Source organism: Macrobrachium rosenbergii, chromosome 47, assembly GCF_040412425.1.
Source record: "Macrobrachium rosenbergii isolate ZJJX-2024 chromosome 47, ASM4041242v1, whole genome shotgun sequence".
NCBI classification, from domain to species: Eukaryota; Metazoa; Arthropoda; class Malacostraca; order Decapoda; family Palaemonidae; genus Macrobrachium; species Macrobrachium rosenbergii.
The window spans coordinates 31,230,624-31,252,448 of NC_089787.1; the positions used below are offsets into that span (position 1 = coordinate 31,230,624).

General features: G+C 37.4%; 1 protein-coding gene across 11 annotated transcripts in view; it reads right to left on the reverse strand.

Annotated features, from left to right (window-relative positions):
* LOC136830731 (otoferlin-like) overlaps positions 1–21,825 on the reverse strand; it is a 722,463-nt gene that overhangs the window by 133,413 nt on the left and 567,225 nt on the right. For 2 of the 11 annotated variants that reach the window (XM_067090540.1, XM_067090539.1), the window contains exon 1: positions 14,626–15,004. The exons of 8 other annotated variants lie outside the window; for them this stretch is intronic. The gene's annotated coding sequence lies outside the window, so the exon portion shown is untranslated. Of the gene's footprint in view, positions 1–14,625; positions 15,008–21,825 lie in introns of those variants that run through there. One more of the 11 variants, XM_067090538.1, reaches the window with a different exon arrangement.

Sequence of the window (21,825 nt, forward strand, 5' to 3'; positions counted from 1 at the left end):
GTCTAACTGATCATTCTGGAAACTACTGATCTGCCTTACTGTGCTGTATTTGCAGAGAAAAGAATGAATGAGGAACGATCTTCAACGATCAGTGAGAATATTAAACAACTGTTTGATAGATCAATAGTGAAACGCTCTTTCTTGGCGCAATTAAAGCTGATTAAACATTCGATGGTAAAAAAAAAAAAAAAAAATTGAAGTATATGAACGTCCTGGACTAAGTAGCCAAATAATGTTATGGTGACTAATCTGTCCAAGACGCATTTTACAATATACTTTATCACATACAGTAAAAGCCCTAAAAAACACAAAGACCTTTGTAACACTTATAAACAATAGCTATACACTCTACGGAATACTAAAATATTAATACGTAACTGGACTAAGGTTTCTAATAGTCAAGAACAAACACTTCAAATTCTCGTATTATATTATAACACATCTAAGAACTGGTAAGCGGAAAAAATTTCTGAATAACTCAACCCCGTGTTTCAAGGGCATTTTACTGCCTAATTATCTATTAATTTTACGTCAGCAGTTAAGTTTTATTTAAAAAAAAATGTCAACAACACAAACTGTAGCCAATAAATTTCGTATTATTACAATTCCTGATACCGTTATCATCGTTCGCATATTGCAGCTTTTAACGTTGTCAAATGACTTTTAACTACTTGTTAGATGAGTTTCCTTGGATGGTTTTTTTTCTACCTTAGTTTTCCAGTGTTCTCTCACATTCGATCGCTCCTATTAGCGAGCTTTAGTACCAGAGATAATACTGAAATGCCTAACGTTAATCCAACAATACTTCCCAATTCGCTTAATAGTAGAGGTACCCCGTACCCATCGACATCTTTTATAACCTCATGAGTGATAGTTTCAAAGTACATCCTTACATCGTAGTCAGCAAGCCCCTTAGACTTCTGCACTGGCAAAATTCGTAGACCAAATCCATTCCCCGTTGTTAAGCCAATCCCGTCAATTTGAATGCTATAAAACGATTCACTGTTAGAATGACACATGTCCCTGCATTTCGAAAACACGTCTGTGCCGAGGAGTTCCCCGTAAACTGAAGCAACGTTAGGTTTCAATGTCCACAGAGTAGACAAAAATCCGGCAAACTGGGTTATGTTACAAGGCCTGAAGTGGGACCGCTGTTCAAACCAGGGAAGGGCACACTGCATTTGATCTGCAAGAATGTCATCTAAACAGTCCCAAACGCAGTTCCCCGAATTAGCAGATTCTCCATGCACTGAGGACCATCTGGAAACTCTCTTTAATTTCATTGAATTGGCCTTTGTTACCCCTAAAATATCATTACCAATGGGACTGTAATCGGTCATCCTGTGTATGAAAGCAAGTACAGTTACTTCACCTTCGTATAATGAAGCATTCCAGTTAAAAAATATATTGTACACGTCATATTTGGGTGATTCAAGAGTTACATAGGATCCGGTAACTGAATGACAAACATTAAATATAGACTTTCTGAAAGAGTGTAACCTTTCATTTGCCTCGACAAGAAATTCTTCATCAGTCCATGCAATGTTTTCCCAAAGAGTGCTTGCATGAAACTCACTAGTCTGGTTTTTTCCGGGAAGACCCTGAATGAAACGAAGAATTGCATCTTGCTTTTCCTAGAATTTAACCCATTCAAGTTATCGTACATGGTCCCACATCCAGTTAATGTAAACAGCTTCTCTACATTAAAAGGAGGCCAAAAGCACATGGTCATTGTTGGAAGATCTGACTTTTGAAGAAGTAACGGTGAAGAGTCACTGTATACAGGGTGGCTGAAGAAATATTTTTCAAAGAGCCTGGCACACAAAATTATAAAAGCAAGGGCTGTTGCTACTCTCATGATAAAAACTGACCCTTTTCTTGAAAGATTCAGAAGGACAGTGCTGACTTTACATCTCTGAAAGGTACGTGGAAAGATCTGCAATGAAAATCCAAAATACAGCCCAACAATTCCACCAAAACCACATGCTACACTTAAAAAATTGAATCCATACTCTCTGTTCACAACAGGTTTGCCATTTAGTAAGTACACAGAAGAGTTAAAAGAATTGCACTTGATAGCACAAGATTCTCTAAGAGAATCTGTTATCGACAGAGACATGAAGCTTTCTGGCAAGACGTACTGCATTTGGGGTAAACCAAAGTGGTGATGCTGACACAAGGACAAATCATCAAGAAAGATGAAGCTAAGAGGAAATAAGGCAACAGATTCAAAAAGGCAGTCAAAAAGACATTTCTGTGAAGTAGTAAGGGAGAGCAACTGACACCCAAGAGGTCTACTTGCCATATAAATTGGCATTGCATCTCTTATTGATAAAGTGGCTTGGGACTGAATTTCTTTGGCACCATACGGATACACCATTGTAACAGAAGTCACTGGAGTGTCAGAGATATAGCTGCTAACATTAATCACACACTGAATGCAGAAAGGAACAGCTAGAAAAATAATCCCACAGAGCTTTAATACATTACTCAAAAGTTTTGCTCTGTGAGATACACATTTGACCGAAAGAAGAAATTCAAACACAACTGACCCCAAATCCATCAGAGATAACCCAAGAAACAGACCAAGATTTCCTCCAGTGTCCTCAAGAAGTTTATGTAGAGGGTAGGCAGCAGTGACATGCCACGTTGGTGTCTCTGAAGATGCTAATATTAGTTTGATTTCAAGGGTTTTTCCTTTGGCCAAATCATCTGTATCTAGTTTCCATCGAAGTTCACTTTCGTCTGGTCTACAGGTATGCTCTAAATGAAACTTTTCAAAGTCTTTGATACCAAAATATATCAAATAAGGAGAGTAAACCTCATCTCCAGTTACACAGACTGATTCCAATGGTTCTGTTAAAGCATCGCCATCATTTAGAGGTAAACAGTTTTCTTTCTTGTGCAGTTTTTCCAGAATTGCTCTGTTTAAGCATTTATGTGACGGGTATCCTTTACTCAGAGAGGAATCCAGAGACATTCCATAAGGATGAAATTTGAGCGTCACACCGCTGCGGATCTTATAGCCAAATGTGCTTGTAGTGATATCATATGAGGAATAAACTGATGGCATGAAAAAGAGAAAAAAGTACTCCAAACCTTGTATATATTCTTCCCAGACACAGGATTTGTTGCAGTTGTGTTCTACGTAACTGCAGATTTCAGGGTTGGAAAAATCTTCGATGGAATTCTCGACAACCCAGCTGCAGGGCTGTAAGTCTGGAGGCTTCTCTCTTAGTTTCACAGTAAAATCAGAACCATACAGGATGGCATCAACAGGAGCAGAGATCTCGAGACAAGGGCCCCCAGGTGAGAAAGAGCGACGCCACAGCTTCGATAATATCCTCCCGCCGTCGTTGGAAAGTTTCAAAGCGATATCACCTATTTGTAACTCTTCTATGAAGTCTTGTATCTCCCAGCCTGCTCCATCCAACAGTTGGCCTGCTCTCAATTCTCTGTTTATACCTGTTAGATGGTAAATTCTGTTTTCAAGTTCTGCAACGGTGTCAGCTGATATGTTGAGACCAAATGGCACTAAGCGAAGTGGATGAAATGGAGGGGAAATACACAGTTTAACTGGGGGGAACTGAGCTAGCTGTCCATTGGAAGTGGTGAACTTCACCGCCTGTCTGCTACGCTGATACTCAGCAATGCTCCAGCTAACATTGTAGAGGTATGCTGCTAATAGTAACAGAGTGATGATGACCTTATGAACATTGTGCTTCAGCCAATGCTGGTATTCAGTTGCTTGGGGTTTCCAAGTGGATGTGACCCCTTCGTTGGTGTCCATCTTCCTCGCTGTTGCAAAGAGGACTAAAATGCGCAGCTGAACGAGCCGGAATGAGTACTCATACGAGCTGGGCAGTTACAGATTATTTTGTAAGCAAACACGGGTAGATGCGACTTACGCAAAGTACATAACCTATCAAAGGTACCAAATCGATAAACAGTTTTCAAGGGTAAACAAACGTCCAGCATTATTGACCCAAAATCAAATATGCACTTGTGTAACTTGAAAACAACCTCTTGAATGGTATAATCTCTCTCTCTCTCTCTCTCTCTCTCTCTCTCTCTTACTAAGAAAACACCGCTCCATCGAAAACTTGGTGGTTTCACAGAAAATCGGGACGGAAATCAATCGTTCGGTTATTCCACGATGGCTTTTGAGATAAATTCTTGTACGGCATCATTGTGTGAGGTAATTCTGCCGGGTCGGTAAAAAGGTAGTCCTTCCTCGATAATGCTCTTGTTGTCACTTTCCTTACGGGGATAGCGCCGTCAGGGCACTGTAGACATTACTTGAGGCTGTTCGTTCCCTAGCTGCACCCACTGTTTGGCTTTTTACTTTCCCTCTATTCCCGCTTCCGTTCCTCTGGCTTGCTGTCTAACCACTCCAACTCCCTATTTTTCACTGTCTTAAATGCTGAATGACCGAGAGTGCCCCAGTGCTTGGCTCTGTAGTCTGATTTTCATAATTCATAATCACCCTTGTTGTCAGTGAATTGAGGATACAGTCAAATGAGGTTATGATCAAAGGATTCTGGACCCCCTGGAAGGGAAAACTTACGTAGAGAAAGGGAACGCTTTTACCAACCACACTGTTTTTCAAAAATAGTACCTTTGCTGCTTTACTAAAAGCAGAAGGCATTGAGGCTGGAAAAGAAGGGATTTGTCACTATTCATCTTGTAAGGTGAGATGATTAAGTTAGGTATAGTTGTGCTCCTTATGAATTTTACTAAACAGCTCTGGGAGGAAACTCTGTAATGCTACTGTTGTATGGAAATCGATGCTAACCTAGGAAGCAGAAGTTCTCTCTATATATATTTGAAGGCAGTGCCACATAGTATCCCTTAATACGTTTTTCAATCAGTAGGAGGAAATTTGATAGAGAACTGAAGTTGTAAGCACAACTCTGAGCAATTAACAATACAATGGTAGCTGCAAGAAATATGAAATTTCTCAAACCGAAGAAAAAATTATTAATCAGAAAAAGGAAAGCGAATGATTTGGAATTTAATGTATATCACCCCATAGGGACGGGGGTAGTGCCGTCAGTGTACCTTACATGCGGTGTACTGTAGACATTACTTAAGTTTTTTTACAGCGTCCCTTCGGCCCCTAGCTGAAACCCCTTTCATTCCTTTTTACTATACCTCCGTTCACATTATCTTTCTTCCATCTTGCTATCCACCTCTCCTAACAATTATTTTAAAGTGCAACTGCGAGGTTTTCCTCCTGTTACACCTTTCAAAACTACCTACTCTCAACTTCCTTTCCAGCGCTGAATGACCTCATAGGTCCCAGTGCTTGGCCTTTGGCCTAAACTATATATTTCTTATTCCATACAACAAATTATATACACATTCTCTCTCCCTCACAACCAATTATATACACATTATACGTACATACATAAATATGTAATGAGAGAGAGAAAGCGCTCAGGTGATCATTCACGTATTAATTACATACCCTGAGTAAGTTTTATACCAAAAAGAACCTTCGCCATACGATGCTTTTCGTTTGAAAATTTACATAAATAGCCAGTCATCAGTTCTTAAGAGCATAAAACACGGTAAACATCCGGACATGCGTACAGCAAGTGACATAATCGTGTACGTGATACTGAACGAGTAATTATTAGACCGGGTGTATTATAAATATAAATATATATATATATATATATATATATATATATATATACACATATATATACACACAGTATATATGTATATATATATACATAATATATATATATACAGTATACATATATGAATATATGTATGTATGTATGTATATGTATGTATGTATGTATGTTTGTGTCTTTTCTCTCCTGGACAGGGAAAATAGGGAACCTTGCAGTGAAATAGGCAGCACTTTGGCCCTTTTCGTCTCCCCATCACGGTTCTATTGATTTAAATCCAATTTCCAAACTTCTAATAATGGAGACTATTTAAGTTCAAACTCCAGGTGAGAAGACGAAGAAAAGTGCAAAACAGAAACATTACCTACTAATTATCTTGCTGATATCACCCTCGAAACCAACAACACCAGAGTCACTAACATGCACATTAGAGTCAGATGGCAACGATGATCATACAGAGATACATATCCCATCTTATCACTCGTTTTGAAACATCTCACGAATCCATTATAAAAAAAAAAAAAACCTGCCGTGTACACCATGCAGATCTTTTTGAAAAGTTTATCGTTATCATTATTTCAAGAGGTGATCCATGGAGCGAAGAAAATACCCAACAGGTCACCGTCAATCAGGAGACAAATAAATCCTTACATTAAAATGTATGTGGAGTTCACTTTCATTAAAGTTGGGTTATCGTGCAGTCAACTCGTCACATCCGGTGACAAGACACTAGAAATTCAGATAAAGGTGAGATTTAACGACAGAGAAAGAATTAAACGAGTCTTCTGCATATACTACACTTTGTAATTTGTTAAGAAGACATGGTCCAGTATCTTACACTGCTAATAATAAAATAAAATAAAATTTTCTATATTTCAGCAGTATCGAAGATGTGATTTTGCTATGTTCTCAATAACCTCCTACGTATTTGCATCCAGATGAACGTAAGCATGCTTTACAATCTTAAATACAAGCTAAGAGTAAAATAATAACAAATTTTAAAACGTCTCTTGATATGCACCCTCCATGAAAACAATTGTCACAGCGCCTCAAAAACACTTCAGATAAGTCTGAAAACTCGTCATAAATAAATTATGTCAACTCTGCCTCTTTGGCACACTCACGTTCGCATAAATCAGCCCGCAAGCTTCCATCCGTATTTACGCATTACTCTGGCTTAGGTCAGGTGTGTTATTTGCACGTTCACATGACTAGTAAAAGAATGTTATTTGTATGTCATGTGATAAATGAAAGAACGTTATTTGCACGTCACATGATAAGTAAAAGGATGTTATTTGCACGTCATATGATAAATAAAAGAATGTTATTTGCACGTCACATAAGTAAAATAATGTTATTTGCACGTCATACGATAAATAAAATAATTTTATTTGCACGTCACAAGATAAATAAAATAATGTTATACGCACGTAACATGATAAGTAAAAATGTTATTTGCACGTCACATGATAAATAAAAGAATGTTATTTGCACGTCACATGATAAGTAAAATAATGTTATTTGCATGTCATATGATAAATAAAAGAATGTTATTTGCACGTCATATGATAAATAAAATAATGTTATTTGCACGTCACATGATTATTAAAAGAATGTTATTTGCACGTCACATGATTAATAAAAGAATGTTATTTGCACATCACATGATTAATAAAAGAATGTTATTTGCACGTCGCATGATTAGTAAAAGAATGTAATTTGCACGTCACATGACCAGTAAAAGACCTGGGCCTTCCCACCTGTCTCACAGGCAGCAAATTCATCAACAACGTGATGTATATTATCAACCACTTGATTTTTTCCGCAACATCGCCTTCAAAGAGTCATTATTTTTCACCTCTTTAGGAAGCAGCGGAGTGTGCGAGGCTCTCCAATGTGGCATTAATTACCTTGTGACCATGGATCATTTTTAAGGAAATTTTGAGAGGATCTTTCTTACGATAACGCTTCGCCAGAGAGAGAGAGAGAGAGAGAGAGAGAGAGAGAGAGAGAGAGAGAGAGAGAGAGAGAGAGAGAGAGCTGAAGCTGAGGATATGTCGGCTTGAACCGATGATGTTTAAATCCTAACGCTTGACCTTGACACCAGCCTGAGAATACAAACACACACACACACACACACACACACACACACACACACACACACACACATATATATATATATATATATATATATATATATATATATATATATATATATATATATATATATATGTATATATATGTTACAGTAAGATTGTGAAACCAGGGATTTCACGAAATCCCTGATATTTTCAGGGAATTCGTGAAATCACCAATTCACTTCGGAACATTTGGTCCCCCAGAGGGCTAGTACAAAACACGGCGAAACAGTGTAGATGAATCACAGTTTCGCCGTGTTTAGTACTAGTCCCCCCGGGATCAAACGTTCCTAAGTGAATTGGTGATTTCCCGAATTCCCTGAAAATTTCAGGGATTTCGTGAAATCCCTGGTTTCACAGTCTTACTGTAACATATGTATATACCAAAGGCCATCACACCGAGGTCTTCATGTACCATCTACAAATTATTCCACAACACTTGTCTCCACAACCACACGGGTTCTGAGTTCTCAACCATGAACATATTTTCTTCCAATCTATCCAAATTTACATGAATGATGATGAAAGCTAAGTTATTATTTATAAAGCTGGCTGCAGTATCCAGCTGAGGTGGCGAGTTTTAAAAACCGCTTTTTTTTTTTTTACAAGACTTGCCAACTGTAACCTGTCAAAAACCCAGGAACATGAAGCTTACCAAACAATAATTATAAAATAACACACGACTAAAACCATGCCACCTTTCATTTGGAGAGAGAGAGAGAGAGAGTATTTCGACTGGCCACTAATTACTCAACTTGTTAGTTTTCCCCTACATACCTGAAGCGAAAAAAATAAAGGGATACTCATCCATGGCAATTTACAGAAGACACCCCACCTCCAACTGTAACCCACAACTACTGACCAACATCCAAATGCATAATCTATTGCTTAGATCAATAGAAACGTAACAGACTTTCAAAGAAACTCGCCTACACTGTTATTTCTTAAACACGTTAGGGGATCGAACACGAGTTCGCTTGCTGTGAGACGACAGAGCTACCAATGCACAACGGTGATCCAGAGAGAGAGAGAGAGAGAGAGAGAGAGAGAGAGAGAGAGAGAGAGAGAGAGAGCTCACTGATCTAAAATCAAATATAGCTGACCCGTAACTCATGCCCACTTCATCTGAGACGAATTGCGCCTCGTCTTAGCATTTCAGCGCGTGATACCAGCCGAGAAGGTCAAAAGTTACACGTCCTTGCAAGACTTCTCTCTTGACAGAATAACAAGGATGACGCGACCATGAACTGCCTGAAGATTAATGTATTTCTACGATAAACAGAATTTGTATTGAGTTTGTATTGCAATTTCTCAATCTCTCGTAAATTATATAGCAGTTGTCCAATGTTCATTTATTCCTTGAAGTTTCAGCAGTAGGCTATTCTCTATAATGGACCAAAAGGCGAATGAAGCCATATTTATATTTAATCACAAACATCTTTTGTAAAAAATGAAAATAAAAAAGAATGTAAAAAATGAAAATAAAAAAAAAGAAAAATTCCACCACTGACTGTGACCAGATCTCTCTCTCTCTCTCTCATGGCGATGCATACTGAAGCACCTTCAAGGCCAAGAGGAGATCAATCCAGGTGCTTCAGGAAACCCGGAGATCCTTCCTGGGAATAACCTTCCTAAAATATTCTCATCAAACGAAGGAAGAGGAAAAGTTACCTGTGTTTACAACCAACCTCAAGACTAGGTAAAACTGGACTCATTTTTTATCCGCAACGTGTGTGTAACCCTTAGCAGATGATGGAGTCTCTGCTCATATTCTCGTACACCCGGTAGGGGTGTAATGCCGTCAGTGCTTAACGTTCTTTGCGGCGTCCCTTAGGCCCCTAGCTTCAACCCCTTCCATTCCTTTTACTGTACCTCCGTTCACATTCCCGCTCTTCCATGTTACTTTCCCACCCTCTCCCAACAAATGTTTTATTGCGCACCTGGGAGCTTTTGTTCCTGTTGCACCTCAAAACCTCCTTTACTCTCAATTCCCCTTTCTGCGCTGAATAACCTCACAGACCCCAGAGCTTGGCCTGTGGCCTAAATTTTATATTCCATTCCATTCCATATTCTTGTATACGCTTTTTTCGCATTACCTTGTGTTAAGAAATTTCAAAACATAATATTCTTCCCAAACAAATAAAGAAATGTTGCTAAATTCTGGTACTGAGATAGAAAAAAGGGAATCTTCTGGAAAAAGGAGAACCAAAATCATTTAATGATTTTGATTTAATGATGATGGTAATGAAAACCACATGAAACAGGGAAGAAATTATTAACGGTTTCTTACTATCCTGTCGAAAATGAGAGAGAGAGAGAGAGAGAGAGAGAGAGAGAGAGAGAGAGAGAGAGAGAGAGAGAGAGAGAGAGAGAGAGAACATTATCTATTCAAAAACGATAATTTAATGAAAGGGAACAGACGGCTTCAAAACACGATCAAAACAGTCCAGTTAAGCGCCTCATGACTGATGAAACGGTTCCAGTATTATCTAGCGACGAATATATAAAATCAGACTCATATTAAGGAACTGAAGCGGACTTTACTCTTATTAAATTAGCAGACAATCAACGTTTATATTCTATTTCCACGTATCATAATGCCACGAGATCAAAATGTAACAGTAAAGTTAATGTTATTTCAAATAATTTCCCCAGAATCTCTTAGCTGTTTACGCAGTGCTTCGAAGTGAATTCCAACAGGAATATCAAAGTAGATTTTATTATTATTATTATACTATAAACTTCCCTTTCTCCAGCATTTAAAGATCTAGAATTCTCCAGCAACCAGCACATTTTTCCTCATATTGCCATTAAGTCAAGATTTGAGAGAGAGAGAGAGAGAGAGAGAGAGAGAGAGAGAGAGAGAGAGAGAGAGAGAGAGAGAGAGAGAGATTCTTTTGAAGCGGACAAACAAATCTAAAGTACAATAGCCACTCATCTAATTCTAATACCCTTCCTGTGTGTGTGTGTGTGTGTGTGTGTGTGTGTGTGTGTGTATGTGTCTGCGTGTGTAGATTAAGTTATCCTGTTATTCACGAGTCCTCCCGCCGCACTCCCCTCCATCTGCACAACACTGGCAGCTCTATTCACCAACGTAAAAGGCTCATCAGCAGCACCTCGAGCCCCATACACACTACTTATTTTACAAGTGCATCGCAAGCACTATTTCGTTTCCTGGATGTTGAAACCCCTCCTTTTCAACATCTCTTACACTCCATTTGTCCAGCGTTTCATGTCTTCTTCGCCTACCACATTTCCAAACTATACACTCATTTCACCAATCCATTATCTCCCAATATCTCCACTAGACCGGACCATCTCAAAACACTATAATAATCTTTTTAACTATGCTAATGTTTTGCCCCACACTTCTCACCCTTTCACTTCTTCAAATACCCCTAATATACTACACAAGCGGTTCATATCTACAGCTTCAACGTTTTTTGTTTTATATTCAACATTCATACTTCTCTTCCACTAAGGAGAGTTGGCTCAACAATTCCTTATATACATTCCAACATTGTCATCCACTGACTCCCAAGTCTCCTATTTTTTAAACGTCCTGCACAGTACGCAATGAATGGTTTTGTCCTTGAGACTGAGGATTACACAGGATTACTCACGTCTGTTATTTTCCTCTCTTTCTCTCTCTCTCTCTCTCTCTCTCTCTCTCTCTCTCTCTGGTCACCAATTCACTGCTCAAGACAACAGCGGCCCGGTATTGAACACAGCTTCATCGGTTGTGAGACGCGACTACTAAAATCACGAGGACCAAGGGAGAGAGAGAGAGAGAGAGAGAGAGAGAGAGAGAGAGAGAGAGAGAGAGAGAGAGTTACCCCCCTTAATTGGAAGTTAGTATAGCTGACCTGTAACGCAAGCACGCATCACTGGATATGGATCTGCTCTCGTTGTGACCTTTCAATGCGTGATGACAACTGATAAGGTCAAATGTTATATGTCCTTTCATGACTTCTCTCCGGATGGAATAACGAGCATGATGACTATAAAATGCCTAAAAACTTATTTAATTCTACGATAAATAAATATACATACAACGCAATAAGCTTCCCATAAGTATTCCACACACTAGCGGATCCAAAAAAATTTCATGGGGGGCACCAATTTTCATATTATACATACATACATATATATATATATATATATATATATATATATATATATATATATATATATATATATATATATATATATATATATATCAATCGATTTTTATTTTTCTCATTTTTATATTTATGTTGTTATCTAAATCTTCAATATTATTGTTTTATCATTTTTTATGGGGGGCCACGTGCCAAGGTGCCCCCCCCCCCGATCCGCAAGTGATTCCACAACACAAGTGGCCACAGTTTTTGGAGATATGTATCCATTTTCCCACTTAAATAAAAGTAAAATATTATTAATATAATACGTTTATATGTGAGTTCCATACGATAATAAACATATCTTGTCGACATATTTGTTGAAGTTACCACTACACCTTGTAATAAAGAACTCATAAAGCAAAGAGATGTTCATACAGAAAATATGAATACTGTACCGCTAAATCATATCGGTTACAGGATGGTGTATGAAAAAACATGAATAATTTACACTTATAACCCGACTATTCTCGACGGTAAATCTTCTGAACCTTACAAATGAATTTCGTATACTGAAGTGCATTAAATTTGGGTAAATACATTTTACAGAGAGTACCACGAACTAACATTATAATATTCTGATGGTCAAATGGTCAAAGCTGCACTCACCTTAAAAAAAAAAAAACTACTGATGTCAGTACCAGAATCACAATCCGGTACTGAGCAGATATGAATACATATTCATTTAGCACAAAACCAGTGCTACAAATGAAACAAAATATGGCAGTCCAGTATCATTAATTACACTTCAAAGATCATGACAAATGCATAAAAACCAATATTTCAACCCGACGTCAAAAAATGCAATGCACCCATAAACTGATGACAAATACATTTATTTGGGTAATAGAGACAAACTTGCCACAATGTACTGACACTAATAATTTTGAAATGATATTCAATAAACTATAGTAAATAGTTAAAGTTTGGCCTTCTTTGACTGAATGTTAAATTGCAAATCTTAAATTGTAACACGAAAATCTGAATGCAATATTACGCCAAAGAAAAAAAAGGTCAAAGTAACTGACACTCTCAGGCCGCTTAATGATCACATAGCCCTGAAAAGCTTTGGTAATAATTGGTACTGTTGATGCCATACTCTACTAACATCCAATATGAAATATCATATATACTGATTATGAAGTAAGTTTACATCCAAAAAATAACTTACTTCAATACAGAAGAGAAAGGAATATATAGGAGACCGTTAAAATTTAATTTTCTTTCGCGATTCTATGTAGATCAGATCTGATGATACGAGATCAAATTAATGATAGATATGACTAGCGATCAGAGCCAACGACTTCATGAAATATCAAAGTATCAGATTAGATAAAAAAGCTCAGCACAAATCATCCAATATAAAACTCCTTCAATGTAAAACTCCCGACATAAAATATCTGATATAAAACTTTACACATCCGGTTCTGGCTCGAATCATAACGCCGAGGAATATGGTAGTCTTTTCAAGGCTTTCTGTGGAAAAGGAGTCAATAATCTTTGTTAACAGGAATTCACGACCAGAGTCCATTATGTGCTGCCCTCTGTTAATGAATATATATATATATATATATATATATATATATATATATATATATATATATATATATATATAGATCATTCCAATAACGTGATCTCATTAATCTATATATAAACAAAGGGTTACTCTTACTTGCCACCGACAGACTCAAAGCTTCTATAGAATAAAATATGAGAATACCCTATAACTGCAGATACTACTTAACGTACTTCTGAACAGCAAGTTACTAACGTCACAGATACAAAAACGATACAAAGGACTTCCGTCTCCCAAGTGAGACTGAATGCACCCGAAACATGAGAGGAAGACGCGTGTGTCCTATTCGGCAGGACCGGCCGGGGAACGAACCCCGGGAACCCAAAGCAAAGCCGTAGCTCGAATGACTGCAAATAAATATACTTGACAGACGAAACGCCTTCGACAGAGACCCCGGGAGAATGACTTTCTTTTGCGCTATGGATCGTGAGGTATTTACAAGACGAGACAAAAGAATTTCTTTTCAGTCAGTGGAATGCTGAACTGTCAGGCAAGACGAAAGGCGTGTCCATTTTGGAGATGAGAGTCTTCAGAATGGTATGTTTCTACGTTGGCCGAAACGACCTGGACCGAGGCTAGAGGGCTGCAATTTGGTATGTTCGATGATTGTAGGTGGATGATCAACATACCAATTTGCAGCTCTCTAGCCTCAGTAGTTTTTAAGATCTGAAGGCGGACAGAAAAAGTGCGGACGGACAGACAAAGCCGGCACAATAGTTTCCTTTTCAGAAAACTAAAAAAGACAATTCTTATATACATGTTGTGAGAGGATTACAGCATTAAGGAGAAAAGAAAATACCATCAATCTTTACCTTTGTTAACGTCTTCGACAGAAATGTAGACACTACAAAACCTAGTTTTCCACTTCTTTATTTCTACAAATATTTACTTTAGTACAAAACTGTTTGATCCTGGTTATGGACATTAACAGCGTGAGTGCACCTGACACATCTGCTGGCATACTGACACACAAAACAGGATGTCATTTTCAGATTAAAGACAAAGATTACATTTCGAGTACTCGCTCGCTCCAGCCACCTGCAGGAGACGTACAAAGGCCCGAAAAATGGCAGTTAACCGATTTCGGGCCAACAGATGAATAGACCAACCTGCTGTTTGATGTTTTAATCTCTTGGCTTCTTCAAGGAGAGATGAGGAGGATGCTTTCGTGCTGAATAATATCGGTAGAAAATAATGTTCAAAAAACAAAATTCAATTTCTCACGGAACTAATTCTTCGCTTCAGCAAATGAATTTGCTGAACAGGATCAAGATGCAGTTAATTCATTCCCTCGAGAGAAAAATGAAGATATCGCCGAAAATAAAAAATATCACGTTAAATTCATGTTGTCCACAACACACATCCGATTTAGATCTCTCGAAAACCCATGATTCGTCACCAGATCAACACAAAATCAGCCAAAACCCATCGAATCCACCCACTGCCTAAGCATTCTTGTCCACAACTGAACACTTGACGGATGTCACCAATAAGTGATGCAAGGTAATGAAGAGACGAGATGGTGCGAGTTGTTTCTTATCGCCAAACGCCCTCCTTCCTATCACGCTTACTCACAAATACTAAAAGCAACGGATCTCTCTCTCTCTCTCTCTCTCTCTCTCTCTCTCTCTCTGACCCAGTTTCTATGACAACGACCCCATTTTGCTTTGCTACTTGTTTTACATTCCTGGAGGCATAGTCATGGCAAGCCTTTATTGACTCCCGACTGGCCGACTCTGCTACTGCATTGCATGGATGACTTTCTCATTCTTAAATCCAAATCCAGGAATGAGACTATTTTTATTTGCTCCATTCAAAAGGGCTTGAAACTCGTGCCTTCAGATATATAAGTAAATTAATAACGAGCGCACAGCACTTGAGAAAATAATCCATTTACAGCAAGCACACAGCAACCATGAGCTGTACACTTTCATTGCCGAATACCACTGGACAAAAAACAAGATTTTACAACATCTCCAGAACTATTGTAATTACGGCAATTAAACTTTTCCCAGTCTGCCATGAGTAAATTCACTCACGCTAGTCCTCAGTCTGGATAAAAGAGTGAGTTAGGCGAAGGGCTGACTAAGGAAAAATAAACAGTTCACGAAACTTGCAACCTACCTTAGCTCTCTGGTGCAACTGACAACGTGTCGTCGCGAGAGGAAGAGAGTGAGGAAAAATTAAGAATGGAATTACATTCCACAGAGTGGTCAATCTTTGTGTGTGTGTGTGTGTGTGTGTGTGTGTGTGTGTGTGTGTGTGTGCTCTAAACGTCCTGTAAAAGTAAAAGTATCTTTAGCCTTACGAGTCTTTGACATAAACTAATTTCTGGATGTGAGACAGGATAAAAATGGCCTTAAAATAATGACGCAATTTGTTCTTCAAATTTGAGGAACAAACGTATAAAGACACATTTGAATAGCAGAAACGCGTCTGCCACTGGTTTCCGACATCCATATTGCACTGTCGATGAACGAGACGGTTCCTATTTCCATAAAGATAGCTTCATCTAATCCCAATTCGGGCATCTCCATTCTAATATCAAAAAGGAGGACTGAATTTGAATGTAACAAATCACTTTTACGAATTACAAGGCCCTGCTTTCAAATTATGAGTAAAAACCCACGAAAAAGTCATTAACGAATGTAGGAAGTTTACTGAACAAAGTAACATGACCTTGAATAACCTGAAAAATCCTTTATAAGCAACGGAGGGGAAATATTTTTGGCGAATGCATGCTTACTGATACTCTCCTGGTTAGCGGTTACCTATCCGGCGTCTGTCAGACTGACTTTTTTAAGTAGGTCAACTCAAGAACGGATGAGCGGATTTTGATGAACGGGGGGGGGCCTGATTATTAAAAACTCTAATGCCTTTTTTGAATTAGGAAAAACCTATGATAATCAAAGAAAGGACAGCGATTTATTTCAGGGACATGAAATTAGCAACGGAGTCTTAGTTCTTTACAAATCGCTCATCTTATCAAAGTGCAATACAGATATATTACAAAAGCAACGGACGCTTGAATTTTACTGAAACCTAAGCAAAAGGATATTTAATGTTTTGCTGTTATTATCTTCGATATCTCTAAGGACTCGACAAAAAATAACAAGAAGACGAAGAAAAAAAGGGTTTCTTGATATAGCGAATCAACTGGGGCACTTTTAAAATCAAAACCTACGAACACTGGTACATTTTGTAATTACTTAGGGGAGAATTTCAATTACGAATATGGAAAGTGTTCTGTATATCCAGTCTTACTTAGATTTCCCCTATCGGAGATAAGAAATACCAGACAGGGAATAATAAAGAAAAAGGGTCAAACAAACACAGCGCTGTTATAATCCTTCTTAGCATAAGGTCAGAAGGATTATAACAGCGGTGTTCGTCTGACCCTTTTTTTATTATTTTTTATTATTTTATTATTTTTTCTATTTTCATGTCAGGTCCTTCTGACCTTATGCTCACTTTATAAAAATCTCCGCATCTGCATGAGACATTCCATATAAATCCTCATATAATATATGTATATGTATATATATATATATATATATATATATATATATATATATATATATATATATATATATATATATATATACATATATATTATATATATAGGTTGAATGCGACAGATTAATGGGGCACCCAAATCACCTCACTTGCCCAAAAATCCTCACAAAATTAAGATTAAGATTATTTTGTTTTAAGTATTCATTTTTTCTTAATACACGGTACACAACTGATAAAAAATAATAACTTAAAAGTAGCTCACGAATCCAGGGATTTCCGAAGCCGACTATCTACTAATTATAAATCACAGGTCTCTTCAAGAACAAGACTCAAAGGTTAAATTTCGAGGCATTTAATGGAAAAACTAAATATATTCAATAATAAAACTATGCAGAGAGTTTCCGAGAATCTTTACATTCCCCTTTGACAAGGGAAAGTGTACACATGCTCGAAAGCTCTCTGTATATTTTCATTTCTAAATGTATTTGTACACTTACATAACTGTGGATTAGTTTCTCCCTGTTAAGACTCATGCTACAATGAGTATTTTTTAAAAGCTTTTATTCTTCAGAATATAAGCCGTTGAAAAAATATAATCCTACAGAGGAAATAGCATACTTAAAGCACACACGCCTACACAAAGAAAAAATGAAGAAATAAAAAACAGAAATAAATTTGTCTGAAAAAGAAAATTTTTTTTCTGCTCCAATGACAAGTACCCTTCCGCAAACAAATCCCTCCTTAAAGATATAAGAGAGAGAGAGAGAGAGAGAGAGAGAGAGAGAGAGAGAGAGAAACACATACCCACGGCTCCGTTTATTCTGCCTCTCCGAGGCAAACAACCGCATTCCACGAAGCAGGCCTCTCTTTTCACGAACCACCCACGTCCCCTTTTAGAAGCTGAAGTAGGTGAGGAATAATATACAGCTCGGAGAAACACCGTCGTACCATCGGAAGACATAAGACGTCATTCTTTAAGCACCTCATTCCCCAGCAGCACAGACGAGAACACACACGCATACACACACACACACACAGAGCTTTCTGAGAAAAAGCTGGGACCTTTCGGAAAGATAAGGGGCTACTTGTTGCTCTCATGTTGACCTAATGGGATCCCCGAGGAGAAGAGAAGAGCGAAGGAGGCCAAAGGCATTTAGGTCTCTCTCTCTCTCTCTCTCTCTCTCTCTCTCTCTCTCTCTCTCTCTCTCTCTCTAAATAAAGCTGGTGCTCCTAGATAAACTTGAATTTATAATCAACACCCTATAATAAAAGATTAAGCCTCAATTCAGTCTTGGAGGAGGGGATTTCCCGAACCTCATTGTGACCAGTTCACAAAAATTCCTAATGGCTATTGCAGAATAATAGTCATTCTCTTTTTTGGATGAGGCTGGCGTTCCAAAGCCCATGACACCAAAGATGTCACTACAGAGGCGCGGACAGAAAAATCTATGCAGAAAATTCCTAAATAAGTGTCACGAAGGCCATTCATTTTTAACATAACCAAAGAGGCTCTGTCTTTAATGTGGGTTGGTTTGTCTGCCTCTTCGAAGGACCACTTGAAGATTAGTGACTGGATATTTACATATTTTTTGAAACTATTCACTGAACTTCAGGTAACACTTGATTAGATTATGGTGAGGACGAGAGACTAGACCTTGGTCTAGTTTTCTTTTTGTTACAACACGTCTCGAACTGTCGGCCTAACCGCTCACGTCTCCTCGCTGCTGGGAGAAAGGGAGCTGGGGATTTGGCACGATACATATACACATGTGTTACCGGGGTCTAAGCGATGTCAGGCAGGGCAGCCGATCGAGGCTACGGCCTACCCCAACGGCAAATCAAAGTCCTTCAAAAGAAGGCATCGTGCTTACCCCATAAGAAAAATGGGAAAAAGCACGTTAAACGAAGAAGAAGAAGAAGAATTCACTGTTTTTGTTGCTGTTGTGAACCAGATGGATACAACAGCTCCCTGCTGTCTGTGAAAGAAAACGTAAATGGTGCAGAGTATTTTGAAAAATATGTTAATTTTAATGGCACGGGTTAGCAGTTTCGGACTACAATTTCCTGATGTTAAGTTCACAAGACACATCATGAAGTTGTGAAGTTACCATCTTTTTCAAGTTTTGGTATGTTACAATTAACTAATCCGATGGACATACAGGTGAGATCAAATTGCAATTAGATATCATATCCATAGCTATGCACCTTTCTCGTTATGAAAAAAAATTTTATGGAACAAACAGGAAAGTAAAGTTATCGATAATCTTCGTTTTAACGCAACACTGAAAGTCACATGCCAGTTAAAGACCTTCATTCAGGTTATAGTCTGAAAAAAAAAAAAAAAAAGGGTATCGAAAAATCGAAGATGACGCCTCTAGCCAATTCAAAAAGCGCCCTTTGAATCGCTTGACTGATGAATGGGAGAGAGAGAGAGAGAGAGAGAGAGAGAGAGAGGATGGGTGATTCTTCCTTTCCTCAGATTTTTCTATTTCCGACCAATTACCGGAAGAATGTTCATAAGTAACTGGTGATATATGGATATATAAATATATATATACACATAAATATATGTGTATAAATATATTAGATATATATATACATTTCACATAAAGATATTAAATATAAGATATATAAACATTTTATATATATATATATATATATATATATTAGATATATATATATGATATTTCATATAAATATATAAAAAACCAATGAAGGAAACGTTTCCTTCTGCCACTTTAATATATATATATATATATATATATATATATATATATATATATATATATATATATATATATATATTTTATCTTTATTTATATATTCATCATATATTTTCGTGATTCATTATATATATATATATATATATATATATATATATAGATAGATATATATATAGATAGATAGATAGATATATAACATTAGTATACAGATTGATAAATAGTTAGATGAATAGATAAATACTGAAATACAAACATAAAGCAGAGAGCTTCCACAACACAATGTACACAAAGTAAACAAAAGCGTCGGTGGGAAATTGATAAAAGTAAGCCTAAGAGGAGAAAAATCCCCACAATCTTGTCCGAAAAGCGTGATGAACCCTCCTGTCCACATGATCAACAAGGCCATTTTTTGACACTAGCGAGATTGTGTGTGTGTGTGTGTGTGTGTGTGTGTGTGTGTGTTTGTGTTTTGTCTGTCTGTCTACCACTAGGGGTGGTTACTTTTCTATCCATTTGGGAAGGAGCCAATACTTTTATGATATTTAATCCATTGGTTCACTAGTTTTTTGTAAAACTCGCCGCGCGCTGCTGATCATTCATTAGTATTTTCTTACAGTGGTTTAACCTTCGGTTTGATGTATAGTAGCTCTGGCTGATTTTTCTAAAGGGCGTTGCATTGGTACTTAAAATACTGATTTTCCATGAATGTCAGTAACTGCATTAACTGTTTTACTGCTCTGTACATTACTTAGGAGAATACTAATACTAGTTTATACATTACTCTGGAGAATACCAATTCTTAGGAGAATACTAATACTTATGTCATCTAAAAACGGTAAAATACAAGCAGATCTATTGAGATTAGCGACTGAAGATCGCCATACCCATTTACAATTAGATTTGATAAAATCTATTTAAAATTACGTGACATATAAGGGAGCAATGCTTTACAGGATTAACGAGGTTATGTCCACAGGAACAAATAAAGAAGGAAATTCGAGATGAAAAATCGCGATGCAGAGAGCTGAAGTGTTACATCCACGTCAACTCAATTATGACGTCATAAAACTTATTCTTGCTGGCCCTATGAAGAGAAAAAGAAAGATTTTGTTTAAAAAAATTACTTTTTTTTTTTTTGCAAAATTGCTCAAGAGAATACTGGTTTATTCCGAAGACTGTTAGCAAGATTAGTGGCGGAGCAAATTTATAAATGAACGAATTACTCTGTACCCATACGGTGACGACTGCAGAGAGAGAAACAACAACTACAAATCGTGCAACTTTTAGTCAAGATAATCTATCAAATAGAGAATCGGCTACTTGTGTAAAATACCGAAACGAAAGCTACGAACTTTTCGTCAGTTCACAAATGTATTTTTGCGAGTCGTATTGCAAAATGAGTTATCAGTTAACTTAGAGAAGAGTTAAAAGAGAACTGCCTTACCACAAAATTAAAAATAGCGTCACTGGGATTGTCACTTCCGGAGTAACAATCACTTCTTGAATCTTTCTTTCCTCTCTTTCTTTAAATCTTCAGCTGATAAATAAATAAATATAAGGGAACAGAAAATAAATCCAACTATTATTATTATCATCGTTCAGTAGATGAAACCTGTTCATATGAAACAAGCCGACAAGGTCCACTGACTTGAAATTCAAGCTTCCAAAGAATATGGTGTTCATTACGAAGAAGTAAGAGGAAGCAAAGGGAAATACAAAAAGAGAGAGATACCACTTATTAAAAAAGAAAATAAATTAATAAACAGATAGACAAAAATATATAAAAATCCAAGAATACAGGAGACATCAGCCGCGACAGAAAGCTGGAATGAATTTGCTCCTTGCTTGAACATTTCGAGATCAGAAAATTCCACAACTTCACTTGGTAAACTGTTCTACATTTTATTTATGGCCAAGATAAAACTCCTGGCAAACTGGGAAGTATTAAACCTGATGCTGGAAAACAACGCACTGTTTGCAGTAGCAGTTGGTAAGGGTCGAGTGGTTGGTTGGATTTATTTCTAAATATTGGTATCAAGATACCTTTGATTACGTAAAATTGCAAACAAA